General features: G+C 44.4%; 1 protein-coding gene across 1 annotated transcript in view; it reads right to left on the reverse strand.

Moving 5' to 3' along the window:
* Nucleotides 1-15,214, reverse strand: part of LOC144827855 (uncharacterized) — a 237,089-nt gene extending 221,875 nt beyond the window's left edge. Inside the window, exons 1-2 of the mRNA XM_078686020.1 lie at nucleotides 15,070-15,214; nucleotides 14,555-14,605 (exon numbers count right to left, since the gene is read on the reverse strand). The gene's annotated coding sequence lies outside the window, so the exon portion shown is untranslated. The remainder of the gene's footprint in view (nucleotides 1-14,554; nucleotides 14,606-15,069) is intronic.
* Nucleotides 15,215-25,326: the final 10,112 nt, after the last annotated feature.

Genomic DNA, 25,326 nt, shown 5'->3' on the forward strand with positions numbered 1-25,326 from the left:
TAGCCAGAAAACGGTCCTAGGATGCTTGATTCCGGTCCAGGGAAGACATGGCTTGTCAGTTTGGTGTGGATTGTTCCCATGAGGCACAGGGTCAAGACTGATATGCATATGGCCATGTCTGAACTAGGGTGGTTTGGTGAGAAAAATAATGATGGATTACACCCAGATCTGTGACTGGGGGTGAATGTTTTGCCATTGTGCAACATTCTGTCCATCATCTTGTGTGTTTTTCTGTTTACCCTATGTAGGAAGGGTATGCCCAGACGTGGGTCCCGTGCTCACTATGCCACTGGAGTCAAGCTATCCTGGCTGAAGGCGGCTGATAGCCAGAAACCGATCCTAGGATGCTTGATTCCGGACCAGGGAAGACATGGCTTGGCAGTTCGGTCTGGACTGTTCCCATGAGGCACAGGGCCACGACTCATTTGCCTACAGCCATGTCTGAACGGGGGTGGCTTGGTGAGCAAAATAACGATGGATTACACCCAGATCTGTGACTGGTGGTGAATGTTTTGCCATTGTGCAACATTCCGTCCATCATCTTGTGTGTTTATCATTCCACATACCCAGCAGTTGGTAACATTTGTAACATTGTGTATGATGCAACATTTGAATGAAAGTGTTATTGAGGTTGGACCTTCTATGTTTTGGCTCATGATAAGGAAGAGTAAATAATGGTTTTCAATAGGGACAGGAGTAGTAGTAATCAGTAGATTTCTGACAGGAGCTACTCCCTCTACAACCCATGTTATTATAGCAACAATAACAACAGTCAAAGTGAGTCCAGTAACAATCATTATTCTTCTCTTACACACAGTCTTGCAGCAGCCGGTTTATTTTCCTTAGGCATATTCATCTCATTGACAAACAGATGGTGCACTAAGGTCCTGGGCATGCGTTGTTCTCTTCACTAACATTGAGACGAGTAGTCACTAAAAGACTATCCCCCTTTGAAGCCAGTCTTTAACCACCCAGGACAGTGGCTTAAACAGTCTTCTTCAGCCACGAAGAATCTTTCTTCCTGGGTCGCAGCAGATATAGAGATGTACCAGGGATCGTATGGTCAGAGAAGACTTCCTCAGATGCTTCAGGTGACACCACTTGTCCTTTCTCAGTGACCAAGTTAACGTGGTGATCCATCACCACAGCTGGGCTCACTTGGTCTTGCAACACTTTTCGACAGTGTGTTGTATGGACCCAGTTTTTCCGGTTCGTCAATCGAACTGCAGTTCTGGTAGCCAGCAACACTTGCTCAGGGCCTCGTTACCTCGGTGCTAGGGAGCTGGTCCTCTGTAAGGATTTAATCATAACATAGTCACCAGGGCACTAGCAGTGGCCCTCACCTTGCGACTTGTCTGGAAGAGTCTCCCAAATCTGTAGAAAATAAACTGTCAGTCAACTGAGACTAATCAATACATAGGGTTCATCATGTATAGGGCGTGGCTTAAGAAGCCCCCAAATATTCATTGGCTTTCCAAAAACCACCTCTTATGGTGTGAGGCCAGATTGTGTATGTGGTATCAATCTAATGGCCAGCAATGCTAAAGGCAGTGCATCAGGTCATTTCAAAGATGTAGAAGCCTGTATCTTAGCCTATTTCAATTTCAGAGTAGAGTTGTAACGTTTAACTAGCCCTGCTGTTTGTGGGTGAAAAGCAGCATGGAACTTCTGCTTTATTCCCAACCCTTTCATGAGATACTCAACTACTTGCCCAGTAAAATGGGGTCTGTTGTCACTCCACAAAATTCAACAAATGCAGAATCAGGAAAAACCTCCTTTAGGAGCACCTTTGCTGTAGTAAGAGCTGTATTATCTTTCATAGCTTATGCCTCCCCCCATTTACTACAGGCACAACCTACTGCCAGAACATAGTTTGGGTTGTTGCAATGCTCAAACTGGATGTAGTCCATTTCAAGATCCTCAAAAGGTGCAGTAGGTATTGCAAACCATTCTGTCGTGTTCCCTTTCCAGGATTATACTGGAGACAGATCAGACAGGACTGGACTATTTTCTTAGCCGTACCGACAATATCTGGATGATCCTAAACTTGCATAAGTTGCTTTGCTATTGAGGATGCTCCAACATGTGCCAGCCCATGTGCCATGTGAATCACCGAGGGGGTTGACCGTCTAGGAGTGCTAACTCCCTCCTCTTGAAACCTCAGATATTCCGCAAAAAGAGAACATGCCAACGAGCCTTCTCTGGGGCTGCACCAAAAATTTGGAACTCTCTTCCACCAGATATTCGTAGAATCTCCTCCAAGGTTGCTTTCAAAGTGGAAGCAAAATAATTCCTCATAAATAAGTTCTTACCTTAACACGATGGTCACTAATCACTATGTAAATACTACAGCATTGGTTAATAATTCTATTTGTTACAATTGTATTCGACCCCTTTACATCATTATGTATCATCACTCCCTTGATGTCATCTTATCATTGACTAGCCCACTCTGCGTTAATCCTGAATTAGATAGGATCTGTTATACGTGCACCATATGTTTCTATGCATATTGTTTCACCATTTTAGTCTTGTGATATTTTTCCTTCCTTTCCCTCTAACTGTAAAGTGCTCTGATATCCTTCGGGATAAAGTTTGCGCTATATAAAACTTTATAAATGAATTAACACCTTGGCTGCTAGGGGGTTTTCCCGCTGGGTGCTGAACAGCTTGAATTTGCATTGTTCATGACAAGGTCAACTCGTCATAAGCACAGGGCAGGTAAAACCCATGACGAGTTGACCTTGTCATGAGCACTGAAGAGGTTAATAAAATAAAATAGACATTTCTTTATTCCTCCAACAGCCCTCATTATACAATGCTCCCTCCTTGGACCATTGGTCTAATTCATCAACAGAGGCAGATTGTAACGTGTTCAGCACCTCTTGCCTAACATCATGCCAACGTCCTGTGATTTAACTACATACATAGATGTGGTACTTCACTGCATTTGCGGGCTCCCGAGCTGCATAATCCTCAAAGGCATTGACTGCTCCTATTTTATCGGTCACTTTCTTGTGTGCCCTACATTTAACAATTACTACTTTTTTAGGATAGGTAAAGGCAGTAAGGAGATAATGTACTAATTCCCCATGCACTATTTGTGTCTCATGTAAAGTAAGAAAGCCTCTTTCTCTCCATAGCTGTCCGAAAATATATATGCCACGCCAAAGGCATATTGGCTATCAGTGAAAATGTTAACAAGCACATCTGTACTAAGCTCACATGATCTTGTCAGTGTTATCAACTCGGCTGCTTGATCTGACTTCTCTGGGATGCGAGTGGTCTCAACTACTGTCTGAAGTGTTGTAATAGCATTAGCAGCAGATGTAATGCCATCAGGCAGCTTCAGGCAGGATCCATCAACCCACAATTCTCCATCAACACTAGAAACAGGTGTATCTTGTAGGTCAATCATCAAAGGGAGAGGGAGGGAAAATGTAGTGAATACACTCTTACCCCCCAGCAATATAGTTTAAACGACAAAAGAGTCTAATTACTGTAACCACAAAAGAAAGAGCATGGGGGTAGGAATACGAATCTTTTTAGATTTATATAGAAGGCCCTCACTCACCAACCTGGTTGGTGACATGCTTCATCATTGGGCCCCACCGGGAGAGGCCGAGTGCCTCCCCTGTGTGCTTCGACGCCAGAGTTACTGCGGAGCTGTTTTTTTTTTAAGTGATAGTGTTCTTTAAATTAAAAATGTCTCGATTGTGTCACAAAAAGAATTTATTTAGGTGATCAATCAGACATATTAAAAACAGGGTGTCGGAAGGGGGCCAAATAAATTGTTTGGCTACTTCCTCTTAGGTGGGGCCAGGTGATCATATTTCTGCCAATTATGGTGTAAATATACCTGCCATTCATCAGGACCAAATGAAATGAACCTTGGCAGTATGGGCACGCTAAGGCCCACCCTGACCAGAGGGCGTGTGAGTGAAAAATCCTGAACAATGTGCATCAATGCTTCTTTGCCTTCCCAAGATATTTTATATTGGGGCAGTCGAGGCAATGAAGCACCTTCCTTCATTGAATATGCTTTAGTGGAATAACCATTTCTCCCACATTATTAGCCCATAAAGTACTAGGTAAGCATGCCAGAGCGATATCCTCTTTAATGAGACAAGACCTCTCAACCATTGGATAATTATCATTTAAGATAACATGCACACCTTCTGGTGAACAGCATATTGTAGCACACAAATATTTCAGCACATTGATACCCACAATATTATTCGGCGTGGTAGGGGAAAGCAAAAATTGACATATGCTGCAGTGAATTTATCATGACTAAATGCAAGTGGCTATGACAGTGGGCTAGATGTAGGTGTCCCATCGAATCCTATGATGTTATCATTGAACCAGACAGGGGAACCAGAGCACTACGGGTAGCCATTGTTTTAACCTGAAACGAACAGTAGAGCCCAAGACATTTGCATCAACTTAAGGACCTTTCTGATCTGCGTGGACCTTAACCGGTTTCTTACCCCATTGTAGGCATTCCTAATCAGAATCTCCAAGACCATCAGCCGAATAATCTGTCATATGATATTGATTTTGTTTATCAAAGGTATTATAATAATTTGGTCTGTGTTCAACTGCCTCAAACCTGGGACAAGTTACTATTCCTCCCCTATGTCCTGAATTCCCTGGGCATCCTCTCATGCTTCCTCTCCCCTGCTGATATTGTTGACCTCACAAAAGTGGGAACTCAGAATGCCAATGTCCAATCTCTTTTCAATAAGCACACTGATCAGAAGACAAAGGAGCTCGAGAGAAAGGGGGTACACAGTCTGTATATACTGATTGTCCACCTCTTCCACTAACTCTGATTAATGGACCATATACTTGAGCCAACATACCTTTTGTCTTTAAAACCTTAACCTTGTTATCCTCCTTGCCCTTTGCTTCTAATTCCTGATACTCATAATACTGTGCCATAATCAAAAAGGACACTGGGGAAGTGGTAGTCCACAAACTCTCGCTGGCCTTAAGGCGACTAGTTATTTCTGGCAACATGTTAGCAACAAATTTGTCGACGAACAGATGCTTACCCATATCATCCGTCAATGACTGCCCTCTAAGTTCATGGAATGTCCCTTATCCCATGCTGGCGAAATCTGGACGACTTGGCTCCTTGACTGATTTCCGAGTGCCCTACCTGCTTCGCCGACCTATAGTGCTCCCGCCGCCGCATTCCCATCCACAGCGCCCGCCGAGAGGAGGACTAGCTTTCCCAGGGGGCATAGCGGCAGAAGCCGCCAACGTCATCTTCTGCGCCCGGAGGCGCCTTAAATTGCTCTCCGTGTCGGTGGAGCGGGTGTTCCCTTATTCATGCTGGCGAAATCTGGACGACTTGGCTCCTTGACTGATTTCCGAGTGCCCTACCTGCTTCGCCGACCTATAGTCCTCCCGCAGCCGCATTCCCATCCACAGCGGCCGCCGAGAGGAGGACTAGCTTTCCCAGGGGGCATAGCGGCAGAAGCCGCCAACGTCATCTTCTGCGCCTTAAATTGCGCCTTGTGTCTGCGTCGCGGGAATGCGCGCGGGATGCGCCAGGCGAAGCACGGGCAAAGGGCGGGCCGTCTGAAGCCGTCCGAGGTCGGACAGGGCCGGGCTGGGCCACATCCCTTGGCTCGTTATTCCAGTACTCTCAAATACTTACGAAGTAACCTTGTTGGATCTTACCCGCTAGGTCTGTTGTTACTGCAGACGTGTTCGTGATCTTACTAAACTGCATAGCGGGTATATAGCAATCCTGGTTACTCATAGCTCTGCTGATGGCTTGTCAACCAACTAAGGAAAATGGTTATGCGTTTTTCGATTTGGGTTTTCCATGAGTTTTTGGAATCTAAGGAAATTCCAAATAAGAAAAATTAGACACAAGTTCCAGTTTTTGGCTATTTAGGAAGAAATTACCCTTAAAATATTTGTGAGGATTACGAGCCAAGCATTTGGTCTTCTTTGTGTTTATTTGTAGACCTTTCTCATTACAATAATGTTGGAAAGAATTTAAAAGGGTTTGCAGGCCAATGGGCGTTTGCGAGATCAGGATCAGGAAGGGCAAGCAACAGTGAAGACGGGAGGACTACAAAGCTAACACAATGGATGCCACAACCAAGATGGCTTCAGCTGAGGCTAACGAATATTATTTCAGATTTCCACAGCGGGCTCTCAATAAATGCATCTTTCAGGCTAGGAATACACTGGGGACATTGCCGAGCATGGACCCTCACTGGTTCCAGCATGGTATTCATGACCGCTGGCATTGCTGATGGTAGTGTCAGACAGAGAACTAACACGCATTTTTCTCCGCGAAACAGGCATCAAGGAACAGTAAGATGCAGTCCATCCAGACTGGTCTAAACAATAGGACTCATGAGGCACTCAGTTCCAGCAGGCTAGGTGTGCCCAGATGTTGTACCATGCGTTCACAGTATTTACGCTCCAGGAGTGCTTTTGCTATCTTGTATTTGATTGGGCCATCTATGGCTTAGCAGAATAATAACAATCAGGATACCTGCTATTGAGAGCAGGATCAGCGGAAGACCTCCAACAATATTTCCCAATACGGAGTGTATAAAGTTTGTAATAACTAAGAGGACTGACTGAAAGGTGTTTAGAAATCCTGACTCTATGTCTTAAATAGGTATACAATACCACTCATATCAGACATCTTAAAGATACGTCCCACCATTTCTGTGAAATGAGAAGGGCAGTTTATATATATGAGAACCCGTATCTCTGCTGAGGACCTTGTGATTTGAAGATCAAGGGTCTCCTGGGTGGAGGTTAAGGGCACAGTTTGCTGTAAAAGCATGCCTTTCATTCTGCTCAAAGTATCAAATTGTATGAAGGAAACTTTTAGCGAAGGCCATAGCGCGCCTCCCTGACTGTATTTGTTGGGGGAAAAATACTTGCATTCAGCAAGTCACCCTAGAGCTCACCGTGACAAGATAGGCAATCCCCAGAAGCATCCCACAACAACCTTGATCATTCAGCATCAAGTAACTCCCATTCGAGAGCAGCTTGAATACTGGTGTAATCACGGCTGCTGGAGTCCATTGCTGGTGGCAGGACAAGTTTGCTACTTAATCAATACAAGCTCTGTGTAGTAAAATATCCTGGAATATGAGAGAACCACTCATTAGTCATTAGTCATAGTTTATTATATATGATTACCTAAAATCGTTACAATTTAAGAAATATAAATAATGTCATGACATACACAAACAAAAAAAGGCGCCAAATCAAGGTTGCAACCCAATAACAAAAGAAAATATGAATATTAAAATCCGAACAACATTGATGATGTACATAGGATGTTAACTAAAGTGTCACTGCTAAGCCACAGGCATGTATTATTTTAGTATAAATGATTGTGACGTTTCCTAGACAAACACAAACGGATTACTGAGTGAAAAATACCATTATGAGGATTCATAAACAGACGCCGTCTGCATTCACTGTTTGAGGAAACTCGTGTGGCAGAGTTAATCAAAGGATGTTAAGTGAACCACTCAAAGCGTTCTTACAGTTTGTACCGCTTAGAAACACTTCTCGATCCTCACTCCGGCATCAAAATATGTACGTAATTCCCAGGATTCCTTAATGTATTCCTTACCCCTTTTTTCATATTTGCCTGCCTGCCGTTGCTCAAGGCAATATTGAAACTGAAAATTAGTGATCGGTAGAGTTATGTGGCCATGGATTAGCCATTCCGTGGATGGTGATTCAGCTATCTAGTTACGCAGCATTGTATATTTTGCTATCCTTTTTGCATTTTTACCTGTTTATCAGTTAGGTTGTATTCAGAAACAGAGACGTACTGTTGATAAAACGGCAAGGCACATAGCCTGCATGCAAAGTTTGCAGCGTCCAGCTTAACAACATAATAGAATGTAACTGAGACTGCCCGTGTTGTAATATGGCCAATACTTGTTCCAGTATGCCTATTGTAGATGATACAATGTTGCCTAAGGAATATATCATGGAGCTGTTAACCCATTATCTGCCACCCTAAGGCCTTCTCTAAGGTAATATGGTCGAGTTCCTGTATTCTCTCTGTGGCCTCTTATTGGGATAAATGCCAGCATATATGAAACGTTTCTGTCATGGTTTCCTGGGGCCTAAGATACATATCATGTGTGAGTAAGGATAAGTGCTGTTTCACTTCTCTGAGTGTTGAGGTTTCTAGCCAATTAAGGCACAACTTCCCAACACTGTATGATGTCACTTCACCTGGATGTTCTCTTTGTACATTGCATGCGTCAGGCCTATGGATACTGAAACCTTCGGTGGTACCCCAGAATCTTTGCTGACATCTGTTCGTGTCTATGGGCGAACCAATCATCCTTTCCAATCAGGATCTGGTCCATTGTCAACCACAAAGGACAATGTTTCCACATAAAAATTTTGGAGTAACTCTGTTACTCTTGCTGAAAATAACCCTGGGCTATTCTTATACCCTTGGGGAGACGACAAAATTGTCCCTTGGACCCCAATGCTGAGAATGCTGTCAAATACCTGCTTTCAGGCACTATATTTTGGCAGAAAAATCAATTTGAGATATCAAGTGTAGTTTTGTATTTTTTTTCCGCACAATGTTTTTCATTATTGCGCCACCGTGTGCATTTTGGACAGCGAATGTTTTTGTGCATATGTTTAAATGTCTGTAATCTAAAACTAGACAATATGAATTGTCCTGTTTCATTACGGGAAACAAAGGATTGTTCATTGATGAGGTACAATTTTCAATCACCCCTTGGTAGTCAAGTGGATCTAAGATCTCCCTGACCTGTTTTTTAACTTCTTGCTTTATTGGATTTTGTCTCTGTGCATTTGGCGAAAGGTTTAACGGTATTATGTGGTGGGTTGAATTCTCATCCCATCGAGCATGATTTTTGTACATTGCTGGAGCTGGAGCTGGAGCTAGGGCAACTGCCCATGGCAAAGCATATGTGCGATTAAAATTAATGGGGACGAGGTCGGAGAAGGAAGAAAAAAATTACGGTTCCTTCCCTATGGCACTCCATACCAAATGCTGGCGGACAATCTTGTTCAGCTAATAGGATGTAATAACCAGATGACAGATTCTCCCAAAATGATTGTTCATTGATGAGATGCAATTTTGAATCACCCCTTGGTAGTCAAGTGGATCTAAGATCTCCCTGACCTGTTTTTTAACTTCTTGCTTTATTGGATTTTGTCTCTGTGCATTTGGCGCAACTTTTAACAGTATCATGTGGTGGGTTGAATTCTCACCCCATCCAGCATGTTTTTTGTACATTGCTGGAGCTAGGGCAACTGCCCATGCATATGTGTGAATAAAATTAATGGGGACGAGGTCAGAGAAGGAAGAAAAAAATTACGGTTCCTTCCCTATGGCACTCCATACCAAATGCTGGCGGACAATCTTGTTCAGCTAATAGGATGTAATAACCAGATGACAGATTCTCCCAAAAGAGACCTTTAACTTTTCTGGACTTGTTCTACCCCATGCGGAGTGTAATTTCATATAACTTATGTGGGACGCTTACCCTTGTATCTGGTGTTTGCACCGTGATGTAATCAGTCAAGTCTGCAATCACCAGAAACTTCATCAGGTTCTGGCGAGCTATTGTTTCTTCTGCTGCACTGTCCAGCATCGTATGAGCCCATTCCCCATTCAAAAGTTGTGTCCTCAGAATTCTGGGCATGTTTGATCTTCAAGCCTGCAACTTTCTGCTTCTACTGAGGTTTTGATTTTGACTTGTCTTCTTTCTGTTTTGGAATTATAGTCTTGAGCATGCTGTTTGTTTCTGGACTTTGTACGCGCTTCTTGTCTTTCTGACTGTCCTTCCCTCTGGGAGTTTTTCAATGAATCCTGAAAGGAACAAGAGGAATATTTATCAGTATCCTTATACTTGTCAGGTTTCCTAATATTATCCCTGTTCCTGAGATTATACCTCTTTTCAGAGGGCTCCTGTAGAGGAGATCTGCCTCGGACTGATCCTTTAAACTTTTGTTGTTTTTTATTATCCCACTTCTTTTTAGAAGCAGCAGGTGTCTGCTTGGATTTCTCCTTTTCAGGAAGGCCCATCAGTTGTAGTTTTAATGCTTTCCCACGTAAACTGCCTCTGCCTTTCTGGGTTGTTTGTATTGTTGATCTATAGCACTGAACTCCCTTAGGCATTGGCGGATCGCCACCGAAGCTGCTTCTCCTTTAATATTAGCTATTATTATGGCTCATACCTGGTCATAGTTACCTAGTAACTTCATCCCTAAATTTCGGGCAGGCTCTGCTCCGTACTCATTTTGTATTTGTCTTAATACATCAGGTACTACTGCTAACACAGAAATATCATGACAGCAAGACTGTACCCCGAGTGGTACTATCTTCTACTTGTGGTGTTATCCCTATGGGCAAGCAGATAGTTAGCATTCTGTGTTTTTCAAACAGGGTAGTATTTTGGAATCCGACCTCTACCTGCGTTATTTTCTGAGCTACCGAGAATGGCATTTGTTCACGTTTCATGGGCATTTCAACCATTACCACCTGTAAAGTTTGTGATTTGATTTTTGTTGCTGTACCCTGAGATTGAGTTCCATTTTGTTGCAACTGTTGTTGGCTGGACTGTGAAAGTCCTCACGACGAATTGTGTCACATTTCTGTAGATTAAAAATAAATCTTTGTGTTGTATGAGTAAGTCTGCCTGTGGCATTGTATCAGGATGTGGTGTGTTGGCCGCTACTATAGGCCATGTTGCCCTTCTTCCCCGAGCGGGCCTCATCTTACTCTTCCTCTTATGTGGGGTAAGCTGCCTTTAAACCAGTATAAGTGAACCTGGTACATGAGTAGAGTCTCTATGTCCTTGAACGGACCATATTCCATTGGTGCATCTCCCACTAGGAGTGAAATGTATGTGTTCTCGCATCTGCTGCTGGGAACGTAAACCACGTATAAAATAGAACTGTTTTGTTTGACTTGTGTGCCTCATTCACGATCACTTCTAAGCCGCCCCTAGCTGATAAACCATTTAGTAAAACAGTTTCAGGGTGATTGTATGTCTGAATTTTTCTGCAATTGGAATTCTGTCTGTATCTTCTTCTCTTCCGAGATATGTAGACCTACTACTGGGTTATTTCCCATCTCAGTCATTTTCATTAAAGAATACGTTTGTTCAAGGGAAATATGATAAGGTTTTATGCACAATTTTAGGAACACTGTGTCCGTTAAGATTGATTAAACAGCAGCCAATAAATAGGATATTTAGCCTACTCAGCTGTGGCAGAGTTAATGCCCACCCACTCCAGACATCTCTGGTGTTTTGTGAGAAGGAGTCTCTGAAAATTAGCATGATTGAACAACTCGGATACTACTAAGTACCTAACCAACGTTGGCTGTGCCATGTTGTGTAGTTCCTATATCTCCATAAAGGCCTTGCGCATTTGGAAAACATAAACTGTAGGATTGGTGGCAGACTGACTCTGAACACCCCCACTGAGAATGTTAGCCTTTCTGTTTTAGCTAGATCACAATGCCACTAAAATCTCCTCTTATCGGGGAGAGAATAGATTCTGGCGATCTCAGAACATGACAACCCTAATCCCCTTGGATCGTGGAACAATGTATTACCTTTCGCTCAGTCACTCGTGATCACTTATTCAGTCTCAGAGAGTTACACAGAAGAAACAGTCGGGCGTGTTACATTAAGAATTTATTGCACAGTTTTTCTTCTAGTGTAAAACAAATGTGCTGCAATACCTGTTAGACAGTAGCAGATATATATGATTAGCAGCACAGTAAGAATAAAAGGATAGTACATATAGTATATAGTACAGTTCTACCATCTTGTAATAATCGTGAATACATACGTGAATATAAAATGCATGATAAAAGTGTGCATACTCCTACGATACCTATCTAGATGTACCTAAGTGTACCTAGCATGTGAGTAGGTGTGAAGCCAAGAATCCCTCTAAGATTTAGTCTAACCCTATTACCTGAAGTGAGAGAGTGTGGGACCCTGTCCTGGTCTTGAGATGGATGCCCCGTAGGGAATGTGTTAGACCACTGTCAGCTGGAGTGTCTGCATGCAGGAGCCTCAGTGTCTCTGGTCAGTGTGTCGGCCTGGAAGTCTAGTTCCCTCTTTCGAACCCTGCAAGATGTGCAGTATTTATACAGAAAGTATCTAGGGTTTCTTTGTCCCTTGTTTCTTGTATTAGTCATTGTTGGATTTGATGATGATGCATGGGATGAACCTTGTATGTAGATATTATGCAGGTGGTGTAGCCTCTGCCTGTTTTTCAAGAACCCTTATGAATATTCATTCATACTGTATGAGTCTATTGTTATCAGATGCTATTGTTTAGGGAAAACCCCTCCTAATGTGCCCAGGACTAGAAGTAGGTAAATGTTCAATCCAAAAGGCTTGTTACTGTGCAGTATAAAGGAGATAATGTAGGTGAAGGTGTATGATATTACCCGGGCCTAAATAGGGCTACCTATATTGAACATAACACTGTGTTTCCCAAGAATGGGAATCACCATGGTAGCTCTGCTGCATTTCCCATTAATGGGCATAACCGTGGTAGCTCTGCTGCATTTCTCATGAACGGGCATCTCCATAGTAGCACTGATGCAATATCATGTATGGGCATCACCATGGTAGCTCTGTTGCATTTCCTGATGATGATGGGCATCCCTGTGGTAGCTATGTTGCCCTTCTCAAGCATGGTCATCACCATGATAGTTCTGCTGCATTTCCCAAGAATGGGCATCATCTTGGCTGCTCGGTTTTATTTCTCAATAATGGGCATCACCATGGTAGCTCTTTGCATTTCTCAAGAATGGGATTCACTCTTTGCTGTATTTCTCAAGAATGGGCATCGCCACGGTAGTTCTGCTGCATTTCTCATGTATGGGCATCACCATGGTAGTTCTTCTGCATTGCTCATGTATTTGCATCAACATAGTAGTTCTGCTGCATTGTTCATGAATGGACATCACCATGGTAGATCTGTTGAATTTCCCGAGGACGGGCATCACCATGGTAGAACTCCTTCGTTTCTCAATAATGGGTATCACCATAGTAGCTCTGCTGCATTTCTAAATGATGGGCATCATCATAGCAGCTCTGTTGTATTTCTCAAGTGCGGGCATCACCATGATAAGTCTTTTGCATTTCTCAAGAATGGGGATCGAAATTGTAGTTCTGCTGCATTTCTCAAGCATGGGTATCATCATGGCAACAGTGCTGCATTTCTCAGGGATGGGCATCACCATGGTAGCTCTGCTGCATTTTTCAAGTATGGACGTCTTTGTGATAACTCTGCTGCATTTCTCATGCATGGGCATCCTCATGGTAGTACTGCTGTAATTCTCAAGAATGGGCATCACCATTGTAGCTCTGCTGCATTTCTCATGCGTTGGCATCACCTTGGTAGTTCTGCTGTATTTCTCATGTATGGCCATCACCATGGCAGCTCTGCTGCATTTCGCAAGAATAGGCATTGCTATTGTAGCTATGCTGCATTTCCTATATATGGGTATTATTAGTGCCAATTGTTTTTTTAATGTATATGCCAGGGCACAAGATATTCCTCTGGAGGTCATCATGGTTGGCATTACCTGCTGTCTCAGTCCACACAGTCACATAGTGTGCAGCACACAATACAAGCGTGGTGTTTTGGATTATTCCGGCTGAAAGTATGGCTTGGACCCTTTTTTTTATGACCGTTCAATACTTTAGGGTAGAGCACTGCTAAAGCATACAGCGCCACCATATGGTAGGCTGTCTTAAATAAGTGTTGGTGTTTAGCGATAAGTGCTAGTGCCAAGCACCAGCAAACACCGACAGAACTTAACCACTCAGGATCATACTGTAGCTCTGTTGTGAGTGGTCTATTTTCAGCAAGGAGAAACGTCCTACAGGCAATGTAGTGGCATCAAGTAGATGTGCATCTTTCAACCTCTAAAAAGGACACTGAACATGTGCACTAGGCGGAAAGAAAAAAAGAACAGCCGTTCCAAATGGTTGGTATCCTTGGAAAATGAGCCTTTAACATACAAAATGAAATAGGGCAACAGTAGACTGTATGAAATCAAACCACCCATGTCAACATTCAATCAGTGATCTAACGAAAGATTAAAGTAAGGACTCTATATAGAAAATAAACACGCTTGGAGTAATAAGCAGAGTATGTTTGTGCTGCTGCCCTTAACCAAGTTGAATGTGAAGGGACTGTAGTGTTTTAAGAAGTAAAATGTCACCTTAGAAGTCACATGTTTGCAAATTGGGAAGAGCCACCCACTAGCCAAATCAGTCAAATCAGGAATGAAAACTAGGTTTTATAGGAGCTTTTTGAAGAAGAGAAAATTAGTTAATCATGTTGACAATTAGACTATTTGTTTTCAGTCCATCTAATTGTTTTCTCTTTCATAATAAAGTTGGATTTAATTCCTCTTGAACTCAATCTTCACAGCGCAAATCCATCTCATAGGAAAGGCTAGCAGTGATTCCTTTCTTAGAAGTCACACATTATGCAAGTTATGGTTTTATTAGCTCACCCTTCGAGGTCGCTGTTCTGGAATTCTCTGTTCCAGTGGTTATTCTGTATCCTGCAAAACAAAAGGAAACATTGACTTCTCAATTTAACACAATTGTAACTTTTTTTTAAATTTACATTACAGGCACAGGAATACAAAACATTAAAAAAGTAAAGAAAAAGTGTATACATCAGGGTGCAACATGTTGAAGCTATTAGGGCATCCTTCACACGTCAGCACGTCTCATCCAGGGCCAAAAGAAGTATGATCACATCTACCCCATCATGAAGGAACTTTCTTGGATCCCCATGCCAATCAACAATATCTTCAAAACCAGCTGCATAATTTACAGTCTTCACAACCAGCATCCTGCTTATCTGGCAACTTTCTGGTGAGGCGCTAGCTAAGCTGTTTCAGAGCTCTCTTGATCGCTAACAGCGTTTTTAAATTGCCTGACTTGCACATTTGTTTTTAAGATTGTTTCAATGGAATAAACTGCACAGTTATTTGTTCTTAAAGTATTTGTCCTGACTCACCCCCGGCTAGGACTCCTTCTCACGCTTCGCGCTTCATACCACAGCGGTCATTGGCCCTGGTCCACCACGGCTTGTGCTGTTTGAGTGGAGGGTTCTCTCTGACGAATAGCCGGGGCCCCCCAGAGTGTGATGCACTTCTGGGATTGGCGAAGGTGGGCCTTCCCCCTGTCGCCCTCTACTTTATGGGAATGCCGGCTCTGACGCACAGCGGACGCGCCGAAGGCAAGCCCGTCTGCGCCCGGCCACCCCCGGCAGGGACCAGGGGCCACGACCCCTGGCCCCCTTATTGTCTACACTAAACAGGGGCTGCTTTCCCTGAAGAATGAAGTCCACTCATCTGATAGACTACTAGTAAAACTTGGCGAGAGGGACTGCCGAAATCACAAGTAAACCCAAGGAAGTTAAATAATGCCCCACTACCGGTAAAACCGTTAAAGCAGGTGAGCCATCAAGGGTGCAGGTTTGCACTGCCAAATACCCGTTCACTACAGAGGCATTGCCTTGAGGTTTTTTTGCTTCTTCAAGAAGACAGCCTGGACCTCCTATGTGTCACAGAAACGTGGCTTATCGAGTCTTCTATGCCAGATCTGGTATGGCGATACCCCCTAATTTTGCTGCTATTCATTTTAATCAACCTAATAATATGAGGGGGGGCATAGCTTTCCTTTTTAACCATGCACTGAAGACTGAAACCCTATTCTCTGAAAGTATTGAAGGCGCAGATGTATTTGGAGTCCAATTTTGCTCCCCTACAGACTGTGCTGTATTCCTCTTAGTCTACGGCCCACCGCATACTTTAACTAGGTTTATGGAGCCTTTCCTGGAATTAGTTCACGTCCTCCGTACTTGTTACCAAGGAATGGTGGTTCTCTGTGATTTAGATTTTCTCTGGGAAATAACCCCAAAGGACGGCCAGGCAAAGCAGTTGGAAGAGGCTTTAACCTCTGTAGGACTCAGCAAAATGGTGGGTGGGTCTACACATGAGAAAGGTCACACACTAGATCTGGTCTGTTCTTCCTGCCCGCTGATTGGTCCTATAGTTATCTCTCCGTGCTCCTGGTCAGACCATTATCTAATTGATGGCCAATATCCCCTCTCCTCAAGGACCAATGTCATGCCTGAATGGAAAACACTGCGCAGTTGGAAGTAGGTCAGCACGACTGACCTGACAGCCATCTTATTGCACGCAGAAAACCATTCACTCGGGAAGGATATTTTGGAGTCTGAAAGCACCGCCCTATTGTCTAAACTCAGGAAAGCCTTCGAGGTTGTGGCACCGGCTCATAAGATCAGATTAGCAGACAAGGGTAAGGGGACACCTTGGTTCAACACCACACTCAGGGAATTGAAACAATCACTTCGTCAGTGTGAGAGAGCTTGGCGCAAATCCCATTAACCCAGTGCCCACTCCGCCTATGTACTGAAGTTTGCTGAATATAAAAAAGCCATCCAATTACGGAAAGCCACATTTTATGAGGCTGCTATAGCACAGGCTGCTAACCCTCAGAAAGATCCTAAACGAGTTAAGGAAGGTTAGGGTGCAAATAGCTACCTTCAGTCTAAAGGACTGCCATGATTTTCAATCCTTTTTTCTGGGTAAGATAAAGGATCTGATGACAGAAATCCATCACACCCCGATCCTTCACTGCTCAATTGAGCCCCCCTACCCCTGCCCCAGGCTGATGACTGTATTGTCCACCTTGCCCTTCCTGACCAAGGAGCTTCTGTCCATCTTAGTGGGATGTGTGAAATCAGGCTCTCCAGCTGACCCATGTCCCCCTAAAATCTTTAACCCCTTCCACGCTCATGACGAGCTGGGCTCGTCATGCAGTAGCCTCCTGCTACGCTGATGACGAGCCCAGCTCGTCATGAATAACGATGTTTATGGATTTCCAGCACAGGGGAAAAATCCCCATAGCATTCAAGGTGTTAAGATGGCATGGCCGGGTATTGAGGACAAAGTGCTCTCCCTCCTGAATCGCTCCTTGGAAACAGGGCTTGTTCCCTCCAACTTTATGGAAGCCCAGGTGATTGCGCTCTTAAAGAAACCTGGTGCCCATCCTCAGAATTTAAAGAATTTCAGGCCAATTTCCCAGCTACCTTTTCTGGCAAAAATTGTTGAACAGCATGTATTACACTCCCGTACCCGCCACCTAGAGTCTAACCATCTTCTCAAGTCCAATCAGGCTGGGTTCAGAGACCATCACAACACGGAATTGGTCATGCTTTCCGTGCTGGACGAATTGAGACTTAGGGCTGACAGAAAAGTGCCGTGTGCTCTGGTATTACTGGACCTATTCGCAGCGTTTGATACTGTTAATCATTGGCAATTACTTTCGCGGATTGGGGATCTAGGGATTCAGGGCACGGCCCTGGCCTGGCTGACATCCTTCCGTAGGGACCGCTCCCAGCGAGTCCAACTAGCAGATTTGGTGTCCCACCCAGCCAGGCTGGTATGCGGAGTGCTTCAGCGTTCAGCTTTATCGCCTCTGCTTTTCAATGCCTATCTGGAGCCACTGATTGCAGCACTGAACCTGATGGATTGCAGGGTTTATAACCGACAACACTCTAATTCAGATCCAGATTGATCATTCACCTAGGGCTCACCTGAGAATGCAAGATATTCTCAAGTTCACCATCAACTGCATGTCGGCCAATTCGTTAAAAATAAACCCTGATAAAACGGAGGTTTTAGCAGTCACCACAGCCTCAAACCCCTGTAATGATCTGTTCTGGCCTTCGGAACTGGGGCCCTTTCCCGAATCTGACGCAGCCGTGAAAAGCCTTGGTATCAAAATTGATGCCTTGCTATCCATGATACAACAGGTGTCAACAGTGGTCGAAACAACTGTTGGTCTAATGCGTCAGCTTCGGAAACTGCCTCCACTGTTGTCCTTTGCCACCCTTAGACTGGCAGTTTCAGCGTCTCGATTATGGTAACTCTTTATTTTATGGTCTACCAAAAAATCTTCTGGCCAGGCTACAGGTTGTTATGAATGACGCGGCCAGATTAATCTTAAAAAAACAGACATGCACGTGCCACGCCCTTACTGCAGGACCTGCATTGGCTCCCGATCGTACGGAGAACTACATTTAAAAGCCTCAGTATTACGCACAAGGCCATTCATGGCTTAGTCTCCAGCTGCATTAAGGACCGACTGACTAGCTATACACCGTGCAGGACTCTCCGGTCGGCTGATGCTTGTCAGCTGGTCTGCCCCAGGTTTAATCTCTCGTCCTTGGGTGGTAGAGCTTTCTCGACCACAATCCCTCAGGCATGGAACAGCCTTCCTGTTAAACTACGTAAGGAAACAAATCTCCTTCCATTCTGGAAGAGTTTGAAGACTGTGCTTTTCTAAGAGGCATGGGGGCCGCTCTGAGCAGGTCACTTCCTTCTCAACTGGTGTTGGACATCCGCTGATAGCCCTTAGAGACCCCTGGGTGATAATGCGCTTTATAAATTCATATTAACATAACATAACATAAGCTCGCCATCTTGGGCGGTTCTGAGCACACCCACAGCCAGGAACCAATCAAACTGTAGACTAAGCAGTGTAAAACAAAACAAGGAAGGATGCCTTTTACATCCTTGCACCCAGGATCTGGAACAACATCCTAATATTCATCAAGAACACCCTGTCCCATCTCCAGTTTAGGGAAAAATTTATGACAAATGTCTTAAAAGAACAATACATCACAATGCATTAGCTGTCCACAACCCAGCTTCGCCTCCCGTTACTTGTTGACTTTATGCTGGTTTTGATCATGTGCATCACTCCTTTGTCTTTTCACTAGGTTTTAGATGTAGAAATAGCATATACATACATACATATAGCTGTGAAACTAATAGATTTTTGATGTGCCCTTTTTAAGGCGGTAGCCGAGAGTTCTCAGTTGGTTGGGCTCTAACTGGAAAAGTCTTACAAACAACTTTACTATTGGACTTCAGGTTTTCCCATAGTACATTTGTGGGAAAACAGGGGCATTTCAGAAAACAATGGTCAGTAATACTCAATAAGACTAGATGTCATGTAAAGAAAGTTTTGAAGGGCATTTTAGATAATTTGTCATGGCATTTTAAAGCACCTTGGACTGGCGTCTTAGTTGAAAACTGTGTCAAAAGGTATAATTGAATTTGCACTGAATCAGAAACACTGATCTCAGCATGGCAGAAGGTATAGACTTTCTCTTGGGGGTTTTTAAGGTTCCCCCAAAGAAAGTTTCCCTGGGTGCACGAGTTTATTTATCTGGGGTGACTGGGCTGTCTCTCTCTGTGTTACCAACTTTGTAATCCAGGTACTGATTCCCGCCAGGGATTCTTTGCCATTTCTGCTTTCTTACCTCAGACCCTCTAATCGAGGGTCCTTTACCAACATTCTCTTAGGATCTGAGGTAACAATTATGTGGCCAGATAGTTGCTGCATGATCTGATGGGACCTTCTTATCCCAGAGTACTCCCATTGTTTGAGATGTATTTGGAGATTTTGTCTATTTACTGTCACCGTGTCCACCAAGGCACACATCTCCTGACTGAGCAGCCACCGCAGAAGACATTTGAATTATTAAAAGGGTCCAAAGGAATCCAGTATCCACTGAAAGCAGAGACTTTTTAAGGCATGGGCAAAGAGGGCTCTGGCATAGTGCCCCATCCTTTCAATGGGCCCCTGATAGAGCCAGCTCTGTTCTGCAAAAAGACCTGCATTGATGACCTTGAATAATTTTTAAACAGATTGTTTTAAAAAATGTTTTCCTTTAATTTACTTTTAAACTGGGTGTAATATGAGAGTCGTTTACAGACATTTTGCCTATATGTTTCATTCTTTTAGATCAAAACAGGACCTCACAAATCCATATGTCACAGAGATTATTTGCAATAATATTAGTGAGCTACAGCTATGTTACAATATTAAAACCACAGGTCAATGTTGCTAAATGTTAGATGTAAACACATTTAGAATTCGAAACAGACGTTTCCTTCACTTGAGAAACACACATGCTGCTTTAAATCGCAGCGCACCATCAGTGCCTGTGAAGGAAAAGTATATATTCCCAAGGATGTCATTAAAGATTTTATGAAGCATGAGGACATTGGGCAATGATTTAAGGCCTTTGAAGTACCGATGAAGTCCCACCGGGTCCATGAGAGAGATTGGGGAGTGGGGTTGTTGGGTCACTTTCTGGGTGAAGGAAGGGACACCTTACTTTCATTGTCCACTGAGGATCAAATGTCCACTGAGGATCACATGTTCTATGCCCCCATGAAGGAAGCTGTAGTTGCCAGGTATGGGTTGACCTCAGAGCTTCATAGGCAGATATTTAGATAATCCCGAGTGTCCCAACACAGTGACCACTACACCCACTGGTGCACTTCCCCAGGAAATGGCTAGTACAGCCTTGGGGGGGAGAAGATGGGTGCCCAAGGTTGGTGGAGTCTGGCAGAGCTGTCCCTGGTCTCTTTGAGAGACACCGGAGCCAGTGCAACTGCTGTCAGTTGTCGGCCCCGAAGTTCCCACGGTCCAGGAGAAGGTAGACCCTGAGGGGGTGCCCTGGAGCCAACAGGGGAGCAAATTGCTGAACTGTGGGACCTGTCTGAGCTGACCCATTGGCAGCAAGAAGGAGGGCCCACAAGGGATGAGTTCTGCCAGGTGCGGCAGACGTGCCCATTTTGCATTGGTTTGCGGCAGCAGGTGATCAGTCCGGATCAAATTGGATATACTGGAAGAATGGTCTCCTGTTTAGCGAGCCTAAGGTTGCTGAGCCTGGGTCAGCCTGTGTGTTTTTGGTACCCCAGCACTTCAGAGCCTGCCCACTGGGTCCAGCTCATGATGTGCCTTTAGCAGGACATTTGGGGCAAGATCTTTGAAAGGCATCTCACCCACTTTTACTGGCCCCAAATGCGCAAGCATTCTGATGCTCTCTGTAGGTCTTGCCAGACTTGTAAGGCAAGTGGTAAGAGTGGGATGAAGTGTAAGGCTCCTCTCCAACCTTTCCCTGTGGTCAGCACCCACTTTGAGAGGGTGTGCATTCATAGTGTCTGACCGTGAATGCCACTCTGATCGAGTTTCAGCATGGACAGAAAATTTGGGTCATGGCCCCAGTAGAGCCTTGTGCACTCCAGGATAAGTGGACTGGACCATTTGAGGTGGTGGAGCGCAAGATCAATGCCACCTACTTGATGGATTTGCAGTTTCCCAGGAACCCTTTGCGGGTACTGCATGTGAACCGCCTAAGGCCCACTTGGAGAGGTCCGAAGTGGGCATGCACCTAGCAACAGATGCTGGGATGGAAAAGGAGACTGAGCCTCTTCCTAACCTCCTGTATGCAAAAGAGAAAGATGGGTCAGTGGATGGTGTGAACCTCTCTAATTCCCTGATCCTTGAGCAGCAAAGTGGCCGTCGCCAACTGTTGGGACAGTTCCATGACCTGTACTCCCTGACCCCCGGTGTCACTCAGTGGTGCTTCCAAGATGTGGATACTGGGGAAAGTTCTCCAGTAAAACATAAAATGTACAAAGTGACTGACAGGGGCAGAGCTTGCATCAAGGAAGAAGTCTCCAAGATGTTAGCGCTAGGGGTCCTTGCGTCCTCAGACAGCCCTTGGGCCAGCCCAGTCGTCTTGGTCCCGAAGGCAGCTGCACCCAGTGCCACACCAAACCTCTGGCTTTGTGTGGACTATCAAGGGCTCAATTCAGTCACCAGGACTGTCATACATCCCATCTCCAGTGCTGATAAGCTCATTGATCGGTTGGGGGTTGCCAGGTACCTCAGTACGTTTGACTTATGGTCTGGGTGCTGACAGCTCACCTTGACTGATGGGGCAAGAGAGAGGTCAGCATTCTCCAAACTAGATGGGCACTACCAATTCTGGGTGATACCCTTTGAGATGAAGAATGCCCCTGCAACCTTTCAGAGGTTGGTCAACCAGGTGTTGGCTAGACTGGAGGATTTCAGTGCAGACTACCTGGATGACATTGCAGTGTTCTGTGTCACTAGGGAGGAACCTCTGCACCACCTCTAGGAAGTGTTCAAGGCACTGCGGAGGGCAGGCCTCACAATCAAGGTGAATAAGGTTCAGAATGGGCAGGGTTCTCTAGTGTACTTGGGACTCAGGTAGGGAGCAGCCAGGTGGCACCCCTATAGCCAAAGAATGATACCATTCTGGCTTGGGAACCCCCCGAAACTCAGACAGAGTAAAGGGTCTTTTTAGGACTTACCGGGTATTACAGGAGATTTGTCAAGGGGTATGGCACCATTGTTGCTCCTTTGACAGAGCTGACTTCCAGGAAGCAGCCCAGGAAAGTGAACAGGACTGATGTCTGCCAGAAGCCTTTTGATGGCCTAAAATCTGCCACGTGCACAGTGCCAATGCTTAAGGCCCCTAATTTCTCAAGAAAATTCATTGTGCAGACAGATGCATCAGAGCATGGTGTGGGGGCTGTGCTCTCACAGCTAAATGAGCTAAATGAGGAGGGCCTATGCCAAAGTGTAGCCTACATTAGTAGGAGGTTATTTCCACAGGAACAGAGTTGGAGTGTGATTGAGCGTGAGGCATTTGCTGTGGTCTGGGCACTGAAGAAGCTGAGACCATACATGTTCGGGACTCACTTCCGGGTTAAGACAGACCACAACCCCCTCAGATGGTTGATGCAGATGAGGGGTGAGAATCCAAAACTGTTGAGGTGGTCAATTTCCCTACAGGGGATGGACTTAAAAGTGGAACACCGCCCTGGTACAGAACACACAAATGCAGATGGTCTGGCCATATTTTTCCACCTTAGTGAAGAGAACTCCCAAGTGAGTAGGTAGTTCTCTCCACACAGGGTCTTGAGCCCAAATATCCACGGACTCGATAATTCTCGTTTCGGTGCCTACTCGAATCACGGGTTCACACTCTGCAGCTCTGGGCATTAGCCTGCTTAATCTCCACTACGGCCCCCCCGCGGCGGGATGCCTGGCTTTCACCTTGGGGATGCCCATTACAGGTATCTCACAGGGAAAAAGCCAGGACGGGTTCCCAAGGCAAGCGCCGAGATGCCTACGGGTAATCGAGCGCTATATAAGACCGCATAATAATAATAATAATAATAATTTCACCTGGAGGGGATATGTGTTAGACTTGGCACCATTGGTGTGAGTCTCCCTTCCATTTTTTCAGCTGTTGCCTCCTGTGTTTTTGCTGGTCTAGATGCTTTGGGCAATTTGCCACTGCTGTTCAGTGCCAAAGTGCAAGTGCTCCATTCATAAAATGTTGTCATGAATTAGTGATTCCATGATTGGCTATTTGATTTACTAGGCAGACCCTAGTACAGTGCACTATGTGTGCCCAGGGCCTGTAAATCAAATCCTGCTTGTGGGCTTCCAGCACTGATTGTGCCAACCATAGAAGCAGCTTGTATAACGTGGCTCAGGCCTGCCATTGCAGAGCCTGTGTGCAGTCTGGGGCTGCCAAGTCGACTTGGCAAGTGCACAAACTTGCCAGTTCCTAATCCGTCTCTTTTCTACATATTAGTCACCCTTAAAGTAGGATGCACTGTATGTGAAAGGTAGGACATGCCCTGATGTGTGTTGCATGTCCTGATAGCGAAATACTGCCAATTTCGTTTTTCACTATTGCACAGCTATCTGTTCCCATAGGTCGGAATGGCAAGTTAGTTTATAAAATCTTATAAATCTAATAGACCATAGAAATAATATAGGAAAATAAAGTTTAGCATGCCTGAACTGAGAATGTTATGATGCATCTTTTAGTGAGGGTGATTTGTACATTCTGTGTTTCTGTCTGCCTGCATCTAGAACTGCTGTTTTAGCTGCTACAAATGTGCTATTCTTGTCTGCATTCAGAATGCCCTCTTCTGTGGTACTTCTGGTCTGACGATTCCTGAAAGGAACAAGGAGAACGGGTATCAGGTACCTGAAACCTGTCCTGAGTCTTAATCATAGAGTGATCACGAAAAACATATCGCATTTTGGACGACTCCTGTTTAGTGAGACCTGGCCACCAGTAGTGAAGCCGACTTCGTCATCGCGGAGATGATCCTCGATGTGGGTGACTCAGAATCCATCGACATCACCACATCGTAAGGAACGTCGCGCCAACGAAGCAGCACCTCCCCAACACCGTGAGCCGTCTTCGTTTTTCTTCACTTGTCCAAGGTAATGTTCTTTGTGGGTCTGTTTAACTCCAGGCCTAATGCCGCACACCTCGCAGTCGGCGCCAAACTTTGGGATTCTTCTGTCACAATGTCGTAATAACTCAGCGTCAAGTTATTTGTTGCTAGAGACTGCAGTTAAGTGAATAAGATATTTTTAAAACTGTATTTTGGATTTTTGTCATTTGGTCTTGGTACATGTTATATGAAGATAACTTACTTTTCGAAAGTGTTGTGGTGTCCATTTGTAGTGTTTTCACTGTATTACTGTAAGACTCTCTGCTCGTGCCAAGCTAGCAAGGGGTTGAGCAAGGTTTATGTTAGGAGTATATCCTGCTTCCCTTGACTAGAATAAAGAGTCCTTATTTGGACAAAGGTACCTACCTTTGCCAACTAGATTCCCCATTTCTAAAAGGGATCATGAGAATTTAAAGTGCCATACCATCTATTACCCATAGATGTCAGCACACATCCTAAAATTGTACTCCTGTGCATTTATTTTAACAAGTGTAACACATGGGCAGACATCTCCAAATGCTATGCTTTGTACATAGCTAACAAAATATCTCACCCATTGGGGTAAAAGTAGCTGACCCCTTGTCCTTTCAAAAGTAAGACTTTGTTTAAATGTGTTATAGACATCCTGTCTCTAAAGACCTCCTCATTACAGTACTTGCATTAAATTATTTGCATTTTTAATATTTCCTTTTTTAACTCAGTCATTTATTGTTAAACTGCTACTGCGCATGTTATAAAATTGCATTCCAGGCTTTAGTACAGACATTTCCGTGTTCTATGACTCAAATAAACTAAATGATTTTGATTTGTGGTTTTGTAAAGCGTTCATATGCCCTTGGGCGTCTTTGCGCTGTAGAAAAAACATGGTGTCCTGAAGCTTGGTGAGAGTTGGTTTATCGGGACTTGAACAGCCATGTTTTAACCAATTTCCTAAATGATATTAGAGAGGTACTGTTTTTGATCGCGAGGGGGAGTCGATTCCAGTCTTTGGCAGCATGTAGTAGGAAGCTTCTGCCCCCCCATCTAGTTTGTTTGAACCTAGGAACTTGTATCAGTTTTGCCTGGCTGGACCGTAGGTCTCTTGTGGGGAC

Source organism: Lissotriton helveticus, chromosome 4_1 (assembly GCF_964261635.1).
Source record: "Lissotriton helveticus chromosome 4_1, aLisHel1.1, whole genome shotgun sequence".
Taxonomy (NCBI): Eukaryota; Metazoa; Chordata; class Amphibia; order Caudata; family Salamandridae; genus Lissotriton; species Lissotriton helveticus.